Raw genomic sequence first — 13,828 nt, 5'->3', positions numbered from 1 at the left:
GGCAATCATTCTTGGACTACGTGGACCACTGGAGTGCCATCTACCCACACTGCATTCACTTGGCATTTTGCAGACCTCTGTTTCTTGAACAGGTGTAGGACGGTGGTTGAGAGCCTGACCTTCAGAAACAGACGTTCCTGATTTGAATTCTGCCCTAATCCTGGCCATTCCCCTTGGCCACCTGTGTGACTGCTGATCTTTATTTGATCTTTCTAAGACTCTATTTCCCCATCTGTAACAAAGGGTGAGAATACCCTTGACAGGGTGTGGCACCAATTAAATGATTCAGGGGCTGCATTTAGCACAGTGCCTGACTACTAGTGGGCTTCCCTGGTGGCGCAGTGGTCAGGGGGACCTGTGTGGCTGGAAGGCAGGGGTTGGGGGCTGGGAGGGGGTAGCTCACTGAGGCCTGTGGCCTCTGAGGGGGCATTGGCTTTTGCTCTGAATGAGATGGGAGCAAACGGAGGGTGTGGGCGTGGAAGGTGTTGTTCAGCTGCATCTCACAGTTTTTTTCTTTCTTCATCCCTCCCTCCCTCTCTCCCATCTCCTCTTCCTCTCTCTCTTTTCCCTTCTTCTTCTCTTTCCTCTCCCTCCTCTTCCTTCTGCTGGATCAACAGAAAACTTCTGTTCAATTTGCAGTAGCAGGTCAACTCTGTCCCTGAATAGCTGGTGGGTTTGCAGAATGATTAGGGAAAGTGTGACTTTTCAGGTTGTGCTCTTTGTGTTGACAGCCAGAAAGCTGATCAACTTTCCGATCAGGGCCCCCTTTTGACAATAGAGTATTGGGTTGAGACTTGACTTGGTCACCTGTACAACATCCTCACGGTGGTAGGTAACTTGAGAACACATTCCATCGTTGGTTATTACTTCCTAGGCTGCAGGATTGTTCGGTTACCAATGATTTTCTCCACTAGACCATAAGCTCCACAAAGGCAGAGGCCATGGTGCTGCTTTAACATTTAGCACAGAGCCCCCAGAACCCCCGACACTGCCCTATAGATAGACTTAATAAATAGTTGAGTGAATGAATACATGAAATCAGTATGATAATTTTTATTTTCTCTATTGCTATGATGCCAGAGCCAAACATTGTGAAACCTCTGTTTGGAGAGCCATAGGCAATTATATTGTTGGATAAAAATCCATCTATTTAAGAATACACTGCAAGACTGCATTTTCTGCCAGCACGATGTGAACCTTGGGGCCTAGCTCTGCCCATAATTTAGCACTTGTCGGAAATGTTCCCACTCTGACAATTTATTGGAAAGTCAGATGAAAACATTTCAGATGATATCGGGCACATTCAGGGTGGTAGGGCCGTAGATGTGAGATGAGGACATTTCAGAAGAATGGTAAGGTTTGATAAGAAAACTCATTTTTCTGTGAGTTAATGAAAGAATTCAGGAGACTCAGTTAAGTTTTTAACATTTAAAGTTTTTATATTTAATATGAAGGTGAAGGTGAAGGGTGAAGGAAGGTTGCTCAGTTGTGTTCGATTCTTTGCGACCCCGTGGACTGTAGCCTACCAGGCTCCTCTGTTCATGGGATTTTCCAGGCAATAGTACTGGAGTGGATTGCCATTTCCTTCTCCAGTGGATCTTCCCGACCCAGGGATCGAACCCCGGTCTCCCGCATTGTAGACAGATGCTTTACCGTCTGAGCCATCAAATATAACCATTTATAAAGAGCTCTTTTTTTTTTTTTTTTACAGATCGTATGCAGCTATAAAATCAAATAAATATATCATTTAGTATCAACACAATTGTGAAAGAAAGAAAGAAAGTGAAGTCACTCAGTCATGTCCAACTCCTTGCTGCCCCATGGACTATAGCCTACCAGGCTCCTCTGTCCATGGGATTTTTCAGGCAAGAGTACTGGAGTGGGTTGCCATTTCCTTCTGCAAACACAATTATGAGGCTAATGCTATTCCAGTGGGCGGCATCAGTGAATCTGGGTCACACCTCCTTGTGTGAACATCTCATTGCCTGCTTCCCACTCCTGTGTTTCCTTTCACAACTTCCACGCCATTCCCTGAGGTAATGCAATTCTCCCAACACTCTCCTTTACTCACAGTATTGCAAAAATATATATTCCTTCTGCCACTTGCCATGCAATTTGCTTTTTACCTTTGCTGGTTTAACAATGTCTCTTTTATCTCTCAAGTCCATTTCTTTTTTTTTTGTTGTTTCACATATGATATTATACATGTTTCAATGCCATTCTCCCATATTATCCCTCCCTTGCCCTCTCCCACAGAATACAAAAGATTGTTCATTACGTCTGTGTCTCTTTTGCTGTCTTGCATACAGGGTTATCATTACCTTCTTTCTAAATTCCATATATATGTATTAGTATACTGTATTGGTGTTTTTCTTTCTGGCTTACTTCACTCTGTATAATAGGCTCCAGTTTCATCCACCTCATTAGAACTGATTCAAATGCATTCTTTTTTAATGGCCGAGTAATATTCCATTGTGTATATGTACCACAGCTTTCTTATCTATTCATCTGCTGATGGACATCTAGGTTGCTTCCATGTCCTGGCTATTATAAACAGTGCTGCAATGAACATTGGGGTACATGTGTCTCTTTCGATTCTAGTTTCCTCAGTGTGTATGCTCAGCAGTGGGATTGCTGGGTCATATGGCAGTTCTATTTCCAGTTTTTTAAGGAATCTCCACACTGTTCTCCGTAGTGGCTGTACTAGTTTGCATTCCCACCAACAGTGTAGGAGGGTTCCCTTTCTCCACACCCTCTCCAGTATTTATTGTTTGTAGACTTTGCCATTCTGACCAGCGTGAAATGGTACCTCACTGTGGTTTTGATTTGTATTTCTCTGATAATGAGTGATGTTGAGCGTCTTTTCATGTGTTTGTTAGCCATCTGTATGTCTTCTTTGGAGCAATGTCTGTTTAGTTCTTTGGCCCATTTTTTGATTGGGTCGTTTATTTTTCTGGGATTGAGCTGCAGGAGTTGCTTGTATATTTTTGAGATTAATTCTTTATCAGTTGCTTCATTTGCTATTATTTTCTCCCATTCTGAAGGCTGTCTTTTCACCTTGCTTATATTTTCCTTTGTTGTGCAGAAGATTTTAATTTTAATTAGGTCCAATTTGTTTATTTTTGTTTTTATTTCCAATATTCTGGGAGTTGGGTCATAGAGGATCCTGCTGTGATTTATGTCAGAGAGTGTTTTTCCTATATTCTGTAGGAGTTTTATAGTTTCTGGCCTTATGTTTAGATCTTTAATCCATTTTGAGTTTATTTTTGTGAATGGTGTTAGAAAATGTTCTAGTTTCATTCTTTTACAAGTGGTTGACCAGTTTCCTCAGCACCACTTGTTAAAGAGATTGTCTTTTCTCCATTGTATATTCTTGCCTCTTTTGTCAAAGATAAGGTGTCCATAGGTGCATGGATATATCTTTGGGCTTTCTATTTTGTTCCATTGATCTATATTTCTGTCTTTGTGCCAGTACCATACTGTCTTGATGACTGTGGCTTTGTAGTAGAGACTGAAGTCAGGCAGGTTGATTCCTCCAGTTCCATTCTTCTTTTTCAAGATTGCTTTGGCTGTTTGAGATTTTTTGTATTTCCATACAAATTGTGAAATTATTTGTTCTAGTTCTCTGAAAAATACTGTTGGTAGCTTGATAAGGATTGCATTGAATCTATAGATTGCTTTGGATAGTATACTCATTTTCACTATATTGATTCTTCTGATCCATGAACATGGTATCTTTCTCCATCTATTTGTGTCCTCTTTGATTTCTTTCACCAGTGTTTTATAGTTTTCTATATATAGGTCTTTTGTTTCTTTAGGTAGATATATTCCTAAGTATTTTATTCTTTTCATTGCAATGGTGAATGAAATTGTTTCCTTAATTTCTCTTTCTGTTTTCTCATTGTTAGTGTATAGGAATGCAAGGGATTTCTGTGTGTTAATTTTATATCCTGCAACTTTACTATATTCATTGTTCTGCTAAGCTCACCAAACTTAAAGTGATGGTGGCTGGTGACCATGTGATTGATAGACACAATGCCATCCTTGCATTCTCAGACATAAAGCAGGCATCCAAATGGCCCAGAAAGCACATTTATATTAAAAATTTTACATTACTTCTGAAATGAAAAAAATTTTGAGCATATCCAAAAATGTATCATAGGACTAGAGCTTAAGAACGTTAGGCTGACTAGTTGCATACTGCCTATTTATTTAGACCCCCAAATTGATTTGGTGTTTTTCTTTATTTGTGTGTGTTGGGCGGGGAGGTGTGTGTGTCATGTGTATGTGTTTGTGTGTGGAAAAAGAGATAAAGAGAAGATTTTTTCTTGGGGGTGGGAGTGGGGTGGGGGTTGGGGCACACTTCCCAGTATGTGGAACTTCTCTGACCAGGGATTAAAAAACTGCATTCCCTTTAGTGGAAGCTCAGTCTTAGCCACTGGACTACCTGTGAAGTTTGAGAAGTTTATTTTTTAAGTATAATTGTTTAAGCTAGTTTTAAAATATTGATGGGTACATAACCTCTTACAAAGATATTTGAAGAGAATCAGGCAGAATGTTTACCTCTGGTTATTTTCAGGATTTTTAACATATACATTGGAATTTCTGAGATGAAAGTTACTCTTTAGTTCTAGTAAACAAATACAAGAATTTGAGAATGCATGTCCTGGGCAAATGCCAGGACTATTGTCTTTTATTTTCCATTAATGTCAAATATTTTGAAATTTTGTTTGGAGATGGTGTTTATTATTTTGTTATATTCTGGACTATTCATCAGACAGTATATCTAAGACATACTGGTGTTTCTTTAGATTATAATAAACAGGATAGTTATCTGGTTTTAGTCATTTGTGATTGTCACGAGGCAGACTTCAGTTACAGTGTCAAATTAACTTTTTTTCTTGACTTTACACATACATTTTCTGAAGGGTTCTGTGAATTCTTAAAAAATACAATATATACTTTACTACTGCCAGAGAATGTGTATGTCTTAAATTTTAGTTTTTGAACTCTCACATCTGTGAACATTTGAAATGCATTTATGTTGCAAAATCAAATTTTGAAATTAACATGAAATCTATATCTTGAAAATGTATGACAGCCTCAATATTTAGATGCCCATATTAACAAAAGCGTAGGGACTTCAAATTCAATTTTGTGTTTTATTTTCTAGTTCTACTTATAGAGCAATTCTAGTGGTTTACAAATAAAATATGTTAGCTTTTAATTAGCTGAATACATGGATGTTAAATTTTAGCTTTTAATTTAATTCTGACTTTGATAAAGAGAAAAGCTGTATTACAGAAAAACCATGGAATAAAAACCTTAACATGTGAAATCCTATTTCATATTCCAAATCCATGACTATTTGGAGACACCCATTATTATTTGATTACTTTTAGTTTTCAACCAGATGTTTGGTATTATGTATGCCTAGCTGTAGTGCAGCATAGCTAATAGACATATTTATTCATATGGGCTGTTTGCCATGTGATATCCTCAGTGTAATGCCTGTGTTTATCACAAGTTTTGCTCATTATTTTTATTAGGGCCTAACAGCTATTACAATGGTTTAAAATCTCATCCTAAACATTAACCTCAAAGCATTTGAATTTCACTGCTACAGGGAGATACTGTTAAAGTAATTTTGGCAAACTGTTATCATTCCACAACCTGCTCTGGTGGCTCAGTGGTAAAGAATCTGCCTGCCAGTATAGGAGACTTGGGTTTGATCCCTGGGTTGGGAAGATCCCCTGGAGAAGGAAATGGCAACCCATTCCAGTATTCTTGCCTGGAGAATTTCATGGACAGAGGAGCCTGGTGGGCTACAGTCCATGGTGGGTCACAGAAGAGTCAGACACAACTTAGCAACTGAACACACATGCATCGTTCCCCAAACACTGATCTTTTCCCCTGCTGGTTGAAATTATGGTAAGTAGGTGGTCTCTGTATGTTTGTGTGTATTTGCAGTTATACAATGTTTATTGTGAATATCACTATTTAATTGATTGACATATTATAGAGTACAAAAGTACAAACTCACAATGTTATGTTATTTGAGAAGGATCAAAAGGGAGGACTAGGAAGACCCTGAGCTCACGACACCACCAAGAACACCTCAAAACCACAGCTACATATAGAGCAGCTCTTCCTGAGGACCCCCTGAAGACCAGTAGGTGGGTCTCCTACAAACGACGGGGAACCAGGTGAAGTCTGGTAGGAGGGGAGGAGAACCAGTCTAGTCAGGACCCTCACCTCTAGCGGGTGACCCAGAAGAGGAGGGGGACATCACAAGCTCTGGGTGGGGAGGGAGGTCCTCCTTAAGGAGTGAGTGAGGGGCTCATGCTCTGTGTTAGGCGCCCCAGCCCTGGGGTCTGACACCAGGAAGCTGAGCCCCCTTATTTGGTTTGCAAACCAGTGGAAGGTCCCAGAGGGCTGTGAGAAACAAAAAGCCTTCTCCTAAAGAATGGGCACAGACGTCTTTGCTCCCAGGCCCGGCATGGAGGCAGGGGCCTGGAAACTGTCTGGTGCTCTAGGCAGCTTGCCCAGTCTGCCCCAGCATGTCTCCCAGCCCCTCTGCCCTCTGCTGAGGCAGACACCGCCATTGCCAACTGGCACACGCACCGGGGAGAGAGAGGGGTCCCCTCAGTGCGGGCCTTTCCTCTGGTCGGCTTGGACACCCGGAGTGCACTCAGAAGTGCAGTTTCAACCCCTGAGTGTCCCCAGCCAGGTCCCCAACCAGGGTGGAGACTTCAGCCCCCCAGGGAGAAGCCCAACTCCCTCAGGGCCCCTGCTGGAGCTCCTTGGGCCCTGGACCCACCCTCCAATAGGGAAGGCCCCCCTCACACCTGCCTCCAGTTCTAAGCCCCTCCAACCCCAGCCTGTACCCTCCTCCAGGGTGGAAGCTGCCCGTGCACCCAGGGAGAAGACAGAGCCTGTGCTCATTTCAGCTCCAGCCCTCCCATCAAAGCCACTGGGCACACAGAGACTGCACAGGGATGCTCTCACACAAGGATACATCTTCAAGACTAAGATATGCCACTATTGAGTCTAATTTCATAGAGACGGCTGCAGAAACATAGACGAAATGAGAAGACAGAGGATTGTGTTTCAAACAACAGACCATGTTTCCAACAAAAGCTGAAGAAGACAGTAACAGAAATGAACACGACACTAGAAGGAATTAAGACCAGATTAGCTGGTTCAGAAAAATGCACAGTGACTTGTAAGATAGATTAGTGGAAATCACACAATCAGAACAGTAAACAGAAAAGCAAATTTTAAAAAATGAGAATAGTTTAAGGAAACTCTATTAGAAGTCCTAGAGTCTAAGACAATATCAAGGGTACTAACTGCATCACTGGGGATCCCAAAAGGATAAAAAAGAGGGAGAGACACAGAAAATGTATTTGGTGGCTCAGATGTTAAAGAATCTGCCTGCAATGCAGGAGACCTGGGTTTCATCCCTGGGTTGGGAGAATCCCCTGGAATAGGGAATGGCAACTCACTCTAGTATTCTTGCCTGGAGAATCCCATGGACAGAGGAGCCTGGTGGGCTGCAGACCATGGTGTCAAAGAGTCAGACACAACTGAGTGACTAACACACTATGGCTGACAACACCCTTAACCTGAAGAAGGAAGCAGATGTCTAAGTCCAGAAAGCACATCAAACAAGAACTCAAAGAGACCCACACCAAGACATATCATAATTAAAATGGCAAAAGTTAAAGATAAAAAGAAAAATTTGAAGGTAGCAAGAGACAAAGAGTCACATACCAAGAAACTCCTATCAGGTTATCAACTGATTTCTCTGCAGAAGCTTTGCAGGCCAGAGGGAGTGGCATGCTATATTTAAAATGCTGGAAGGGAAAACCTACAACCTAGGATACTCTACCCAGCAAGATTATCATGCAAAATTGAAGGAGAGATAAAGAGTTTCCCAGACAAGCAAAAACTGAAAGAGTTCATCACCATTAAACCAACCTTACAAAAAATGTTAGAGAGTTTTCTTTAAGTGAAAAAGAACTATTTCAAATCTTAAAAGATGATGCTGTGAAAGTGCTGCACTCAATATGCAAGCAAATTTGGAAAACAGGACTGGAAAAGGTCAGTTTTCATTTCGATCCCAAAGGGCAATGCCAAAGAACGTTCGAACTACTGCACAATTTTGCTCATTTCACATGCTAGCAAAGTAATGCTCAAAATCCTTCAAGCTAGACTTCAACAGTACATGAACTTCCAGAAATACAAGCTGGATTTAGAAAAGGCAGAGGAACCAGAGATCAAATTGCCAACATCTGTTGGATCATAGAAAAGGCAAGAGAATTCCAGAAAAACACCTGCTTCACTGACTACACTAAAGCCTTTGACTGTGTGGATCACAACAAGTGGTGGAAAATTCTTCAAGGGATGGGAATACCAGGCCACCTTACCTGCCTCCTATGAAACATGTATGCAGGTTAAGAAGCAACAGTTAGAACCAGACATGGAACAACAGACTGATTCCCAATTGGGAAAGAAGTACTACATATTGTCACCCTGCTTTTTAAAATTATATGCAGAGTACATCATGAGAAATGCCCAGCTGGATGAAGAACAGCTGGAATCAAGATTGAGGGGAGAAATATAAATAACCTCAGATATACAGATGATACCACCCTAATGGTAGAAAATGAAGCGGAATTAAAGAACCTCTTAATGAAAGTGAAAAAGGAGAGTGAAAAAGCTGGCTTGACACTCAGCATTCAAAAACAAAGATCACAGCATCTGGTCCCATCACTTCATGGCAAATAGATGGGAAAACAATGGAAACAGTGACAGACTTTATTTTCTTGGGCTCCAAAATCACTGCAGATCGTGACTGCAGCCATGAAATTAAAAGACGCCTGCTGCTTGGAAGGAAAGTTGTGACAAGCCTAGCTGCTGCTGCTGCTGCTAAGTCGCTTCAGTTGTGTCTGACTCTGTGCAACACCATAGACGGCAGCCCACCAGGCTCCTCTGTCCCTGGGATTCTCCAGGCAAGAACACTGGAGTGGGTTGCCATTTCCTTCCCCAATGCATGAAAGTGAAAGTGAAGTCACTCAGTCGTGTTCGACTCTTTGCGACCCCATAGACTGCAGCCTACCAGACTCCTCCATCCATGGGATTTTCCAGGCAAGAGTACTGGAATGGGGTGATGACAAGCCTAGACAGTGTTTTAAAAGCAGAAACATACTTTGCCAACAAAAGTCCATATGGTCAAAGCTATGGTAATCGTGTATGGATGTGAGAGTTGGACCATAAAGAAGGCTGAGTGCTGAAGAAATGATGCCTTTGAACTGCGGTGCTGGAGAAGACTCTTGAGAGTCCCTTGAACAGCAAGGACATCAAACCAGTCATTCCTAAGGGAAATCAACCCTGATATTCATTGCAAGGACTGATGCTGAAGCTAAAGCTTCAATACTTGGGCCATCTGATGTGAGGACCTGACTCACTGGAAAAGATCCTGATCCTGGGAAAGATTGAAGGCAAGGTGAGAAGGGGAGGACAGAGGATGAGATAGTTGGATGATAGCATTAACTCAATGGACATGAGTTTGAGCAAACTCTGGGAGATGGTGAAGGACAGGAAAGCCTGGCGTGCTGCAGTCCATGGAGTTGCAAAGTCATGACCGAGTGACGAACAGCAACATAACAAAACATAAGAAAATATACAAGGGGAAAAATCTCAATGGTAAAGGCAAATATATAGTAAAGGCAGTGGATCAACCACTCAAGTAAGTATTAAGAGTAAAACACAGACATTGCAAAATCAATAATAACTACAATAAGCATTTAAAGATAGACATGAAGATATAAAATATGACATCAAAACCACAAAACCTATGAGAGAGGGGAGTAAAAATGTAGATCTTTTAGAATGTGTTAGAACTTAAATGACTATCAGTTTAAAACAACTAGATATAGTGTAGGTCAATATATATAAACTTCACGGTAACCGTAAATAAAAAATCTACAATAGATTCACAAAAATTGAGGAGAAAGGACCCAAACGTAGTACTAAAGGAAATAAATCACAAGGGAGAAGACTAAAAGAAGAAAATAACGGGGAAGAACTACAAAAACAACTGGAAAACAAGTAATAAAATGGCAATAAGTATCTATCTATCAATAACTACTTCAAAAGTGAATGGACTATGTGCTCCAATCAAAAAACATAGGGTGGCTGATTGGACAAAAAGACAAGACTCATCTATTTGCTGTCTACAAGTGAGTCACTTCAGAGCTAAAGACACACTGACTGAAAGCGAGAGAATGGAAAAAGATATTCTATGCAAATACAAATGAGAAAGCTGGGGTAGCAATACTCACATCCTGCAAAGTAGACTCTAAAACAAAGTTTCTAATAAAAGACAAAGAGGGGCCCCAACTGTCTTGCACTCACTGTGCACACAACATGCTGGACTCTGGTGCAGTTTCCCAAAACCAGTGGTCACTGTCCATATAGTCCCCTGGTCTTCCCACAGATGTCTCTTCAATTCTCTCAAGCAGGTCGTGTTTGCTCCTGAGACCTGGTCAAGCACCAGCTCTGGGTGGAGGTCACTTTACATCCGTCAACTCCCATGTCCTGTGCTTAAAAGCTATATCTCGTTCATCCTGCACACAGAATCATCTTATTTGTAAACATATTTACTGATGTATTTGGCTGCGGGCCGGCTCACTAAGTGCAGGCGGCTGCGGGGAGACACCCCGAGTCTGAGATCAGGGGCGGCCAGGAGAAGCCACCTCGAGCCCAAGGCCAGGGGCGGTGATCTTGAGGAGCCACCCGGAGCCTGAGGCCAGGGGCGGCAGCTGGGAGGAGCCACCCGAGGAGTGGTGGCTGAGGAGGCACAGGAGGGCCTAGAGGAGCTATCCCACGTTGAAGGTCAGGAATGGTGGCAGTAAGGAGATACCCCCCGTCCAAGGTAAGGAACAGTGGTTGTGCTTTGCTGGAGCAGCCATGAAGGGATACCTCACGCCCAAGGTAAGAGAAACTCAAGTAAGTTGGTAGGTGTTGCAAGAGGGCATCAGAGGGCAGACACACTGAAACCATACTCACAGAAAACTAGTCAATCTAATCACACTAGGACCACAGCCTTGTCTAACTCAATGAAACCAAGCCATGCCTGCGGGGCAACCCAAGATGGGCGGGTCATGGTGGAGAGGCCTGACAGAATGTGGTCCACTGGAGAAGGGAATGGCAAGCCACTTCAGTATTCTTGCCTTGAGAACCCCATGAACAGTAGGAAAAGGCAAAATGATAGGATACCAAAGAGGAACTCCCCAGGTCATTAGGTGCCCAATATACTACTGGAGATCAGTGGAGAAATAACTCCAGAAAGGATGACACCTCATGCAAAGAGTTGACTCATTGGAAAAGACTCTGACGCTGGGAGGGATTGGGGGCAGGAGGAGAAGGGGACGACCCAGGATGAGATGGCTGGATGGCATCATAGACTCGATGGACGTGAGTCTGAGTGAACTCCGGGAGATGGTGATGGACAGGGAGGCCTGGCGTGCTGCGATTCATGGGGTCGCAAAGAGTAGGACACGACTGAGCGACTGAACTGAACTGAACTGGCTGAGCTGGGTCTTTGTCGTGGCTTGTGAGATCTTTTAGTTGTAGCATGTGGGATCTAGTTCCCTGACCAGGAATTGAACCTGGGTCCCTGCACTGGGAGTGTGGAGTCTTAGCCACTGGACCACCAGGGAAGTCCCAGAATCATCTTCTTATGTTTATTGGTTGATTAACTGAACCAGTTAATAAATAAATGAATAAATATACGACTCTATCAACTTGCTAACATAGAGACTTATGAGGTTTTGTTTCATGAAGTGTTAAAAGTTTATGAGATTTCCTTGCGAGCTGAATCTCTCTTGCATATCAGGAAACAGCCTGGGGAGGAGGAAGAAACCAGGGGAAGAGAGGAGGTCAGTGAGGGCAGAAGGGGCTTGGGAAGTGGGCACGGGGGAGGGGGGCTAATGCCCTGTCCAGCACAGCCCGGCAGGGAGAGTCCTTGGGACTAGTGTGAGGAGCCCATCATCTTGGTGCTATTCATGAGTTGGTTCTGCCCTCTCTGTAGGCAGGTGGATTCCTCTGATGATAGAAGACAAAATTTATGGCAGTAACAGTTAGTACATGTATTCTGAATGCAGAGAAATCACAAAAACTTGTTCTTAGGAAGCAAAACACTTTAGATTGTTACAGCGGTTTATAGGCTTCCAAAGGGATTCATTCCACACATAGATGGACAGTATATCTGCAGTATTAAAATGTTATAGGAGGGGGTGATTAGCGGGGAAAAAGTCAAAAAGGCTTCTTGGGAGAAGGATGGTCATGATAAGAAGGTTAAGAAAAACTGGGCTAATTAATAAATGATCTTGAAGCCAAGGAAGAGTGATTCTGGCCAGAGATACCCTGGAAAATGGTGACCTTTTCTGCATGGGTCAAAGGTGTCCAGTTCAGGGGGGAAGCCAGACTGAGGTCAGCCTCTCAGAGGGTCTGGCCCTGAGCCTTGTGCACCCACCTTTTAACTTTGCACACGGCAACTTCTGTGCTCCCCTAAGTCCTCGTTCCAGCCGTCCTGCTTGGTGAGGTTGACCCTGAGCTGGTGAGGTTGGAAGGTTCAGACTAAAATAAGAGTTGAGGGATTTCCCTGGCAGTCCAGTGGTTAGGACTCCATGCTTCCAATTCTGGGGTTGCAGGTTCAGTCTCCAGTTGGAGAACTAGGATCCTGCAGGCCACATGGCATGGCCAAAAAAAAAAAAAAAACCCAAAATGTAAAACGAGTTGATTTATGAGTAGGTCAGCCAGGCAAGAATCTGATTCACAGAGGGTCCTGTACCATTGCTGGGTGAAATCAGCAGTGGAAGTCATTGTAAGGACCTGTGAGTCCTTCTATCACTGGACACACGTGGGCCCTGCTTCCCCAGGTGGGGGTGCCCTGGGATGAGGTGGGATGGAAGCAATGTCACTGTGATGCCAACTGTCCCCATGTTTTCGTGATCTGGGGGTGCCTTCGAGGTTATCAGCTGGAAGACAAGGCCAGCGGAAACTGCCACACACATTGTTCTATGTGCTGAGGGTTGGTTGTGCGCTGTGCTCAGTCGTGTCTGACACGGCAGCCCCCTGGACTGTAGCCCACCAAGCTTCTCTGTCCATGGAATTTTCCAGGCAAGAATACTAGAGTGGGTTGCCATTTACTCCAGGATCTTCCGGACCCAGGGACCAAACCCGAGTCTTCTGCGTCTCCTGCATTGGCAGACAGGTTCTTTACCACTAGCGCCACCTGGGAAGCCCTGAGAATTGGTTCAGTTGAGTTGAGTTCAGTTGCTCAGTCGTGTCCTACTCTTTGCGACCCCATGAATCGCAGCACGCCAGGCCTCCCTGTCCATCACCAACTCCCGGAGTTCACTCAGACTCACATCCATCAAGTCCGTGATGCCATCCAGCCATCTCATCCTCGGTCGTCCCCTTTTCCTCCTGCCCCCAATCCCTCCCAGCATCAGAGTCTTTTCCAATGAGTCAACTCTTCGCATGAGGTGGCCAAAGTACTGGAGTTTCAGCTTCAGCATCATTCCCTTCAAAGAAATCCCAGGGTTGATCTCCTTCAGAATGGACTGGTTGGATCTCCTTGCAGTCCAAGGGACTCTCAAAAGTCTTCTCCAACACCACAGTTCAAAAGCATCAATTCTTCGGTGCTCAGCCTTCTTCACAGTCAAGACCCCTTTTATTTGCCTCTGCAATTATGTAATTCTGAAAGTTCCCCAAAAACACTTAAAGAAAAAAAGAACTGCAGAAAAGTGAGAAA

The 13,828-nt window shown here is 43.4% G+C and overlaps 1 long non-coding RNA gene across 1 annotated transcript; it reads left to right on the top strand.

Annotated features, from left to right (window-relative positions):
- The first annotated feature begins 5,415 nt into the window (after window positions 1-5,415).
- On the top strand, window positions 5,416-11,809 carry LOC132660215 (uncharacterized). The gene is made up of 2 exons (XR_009601548.1): window positions 5,416-6,176; window positions 6,898-11,809. It is a non-coding gene; the product is annotated as an uncharacterized LOC132660215 (long non-coding RNA).
- Window positions 11,810-13,828: the final 2,019 nt, after the last annotated feature.

The sequence above is a fragment of the Ovis aries genome, chromosome 8 (genome assembly GCF_016772045.2).
Source record: "Ovis aries strain OAR_USU_Benz2616 breed Rambouillet chromosome 8, ARS-UI_Ramb_v3.0, whole genome shotgun sequence".
Lineage (NCBI taxonomy): Eukaryota > Metazoa > Chordata > Mammalia > Artiodactyla > Bovidae > Ovis > Ovis aries.
This window is presented reverse-complemented; position numbering and strand designations above follow the sequence as displayed.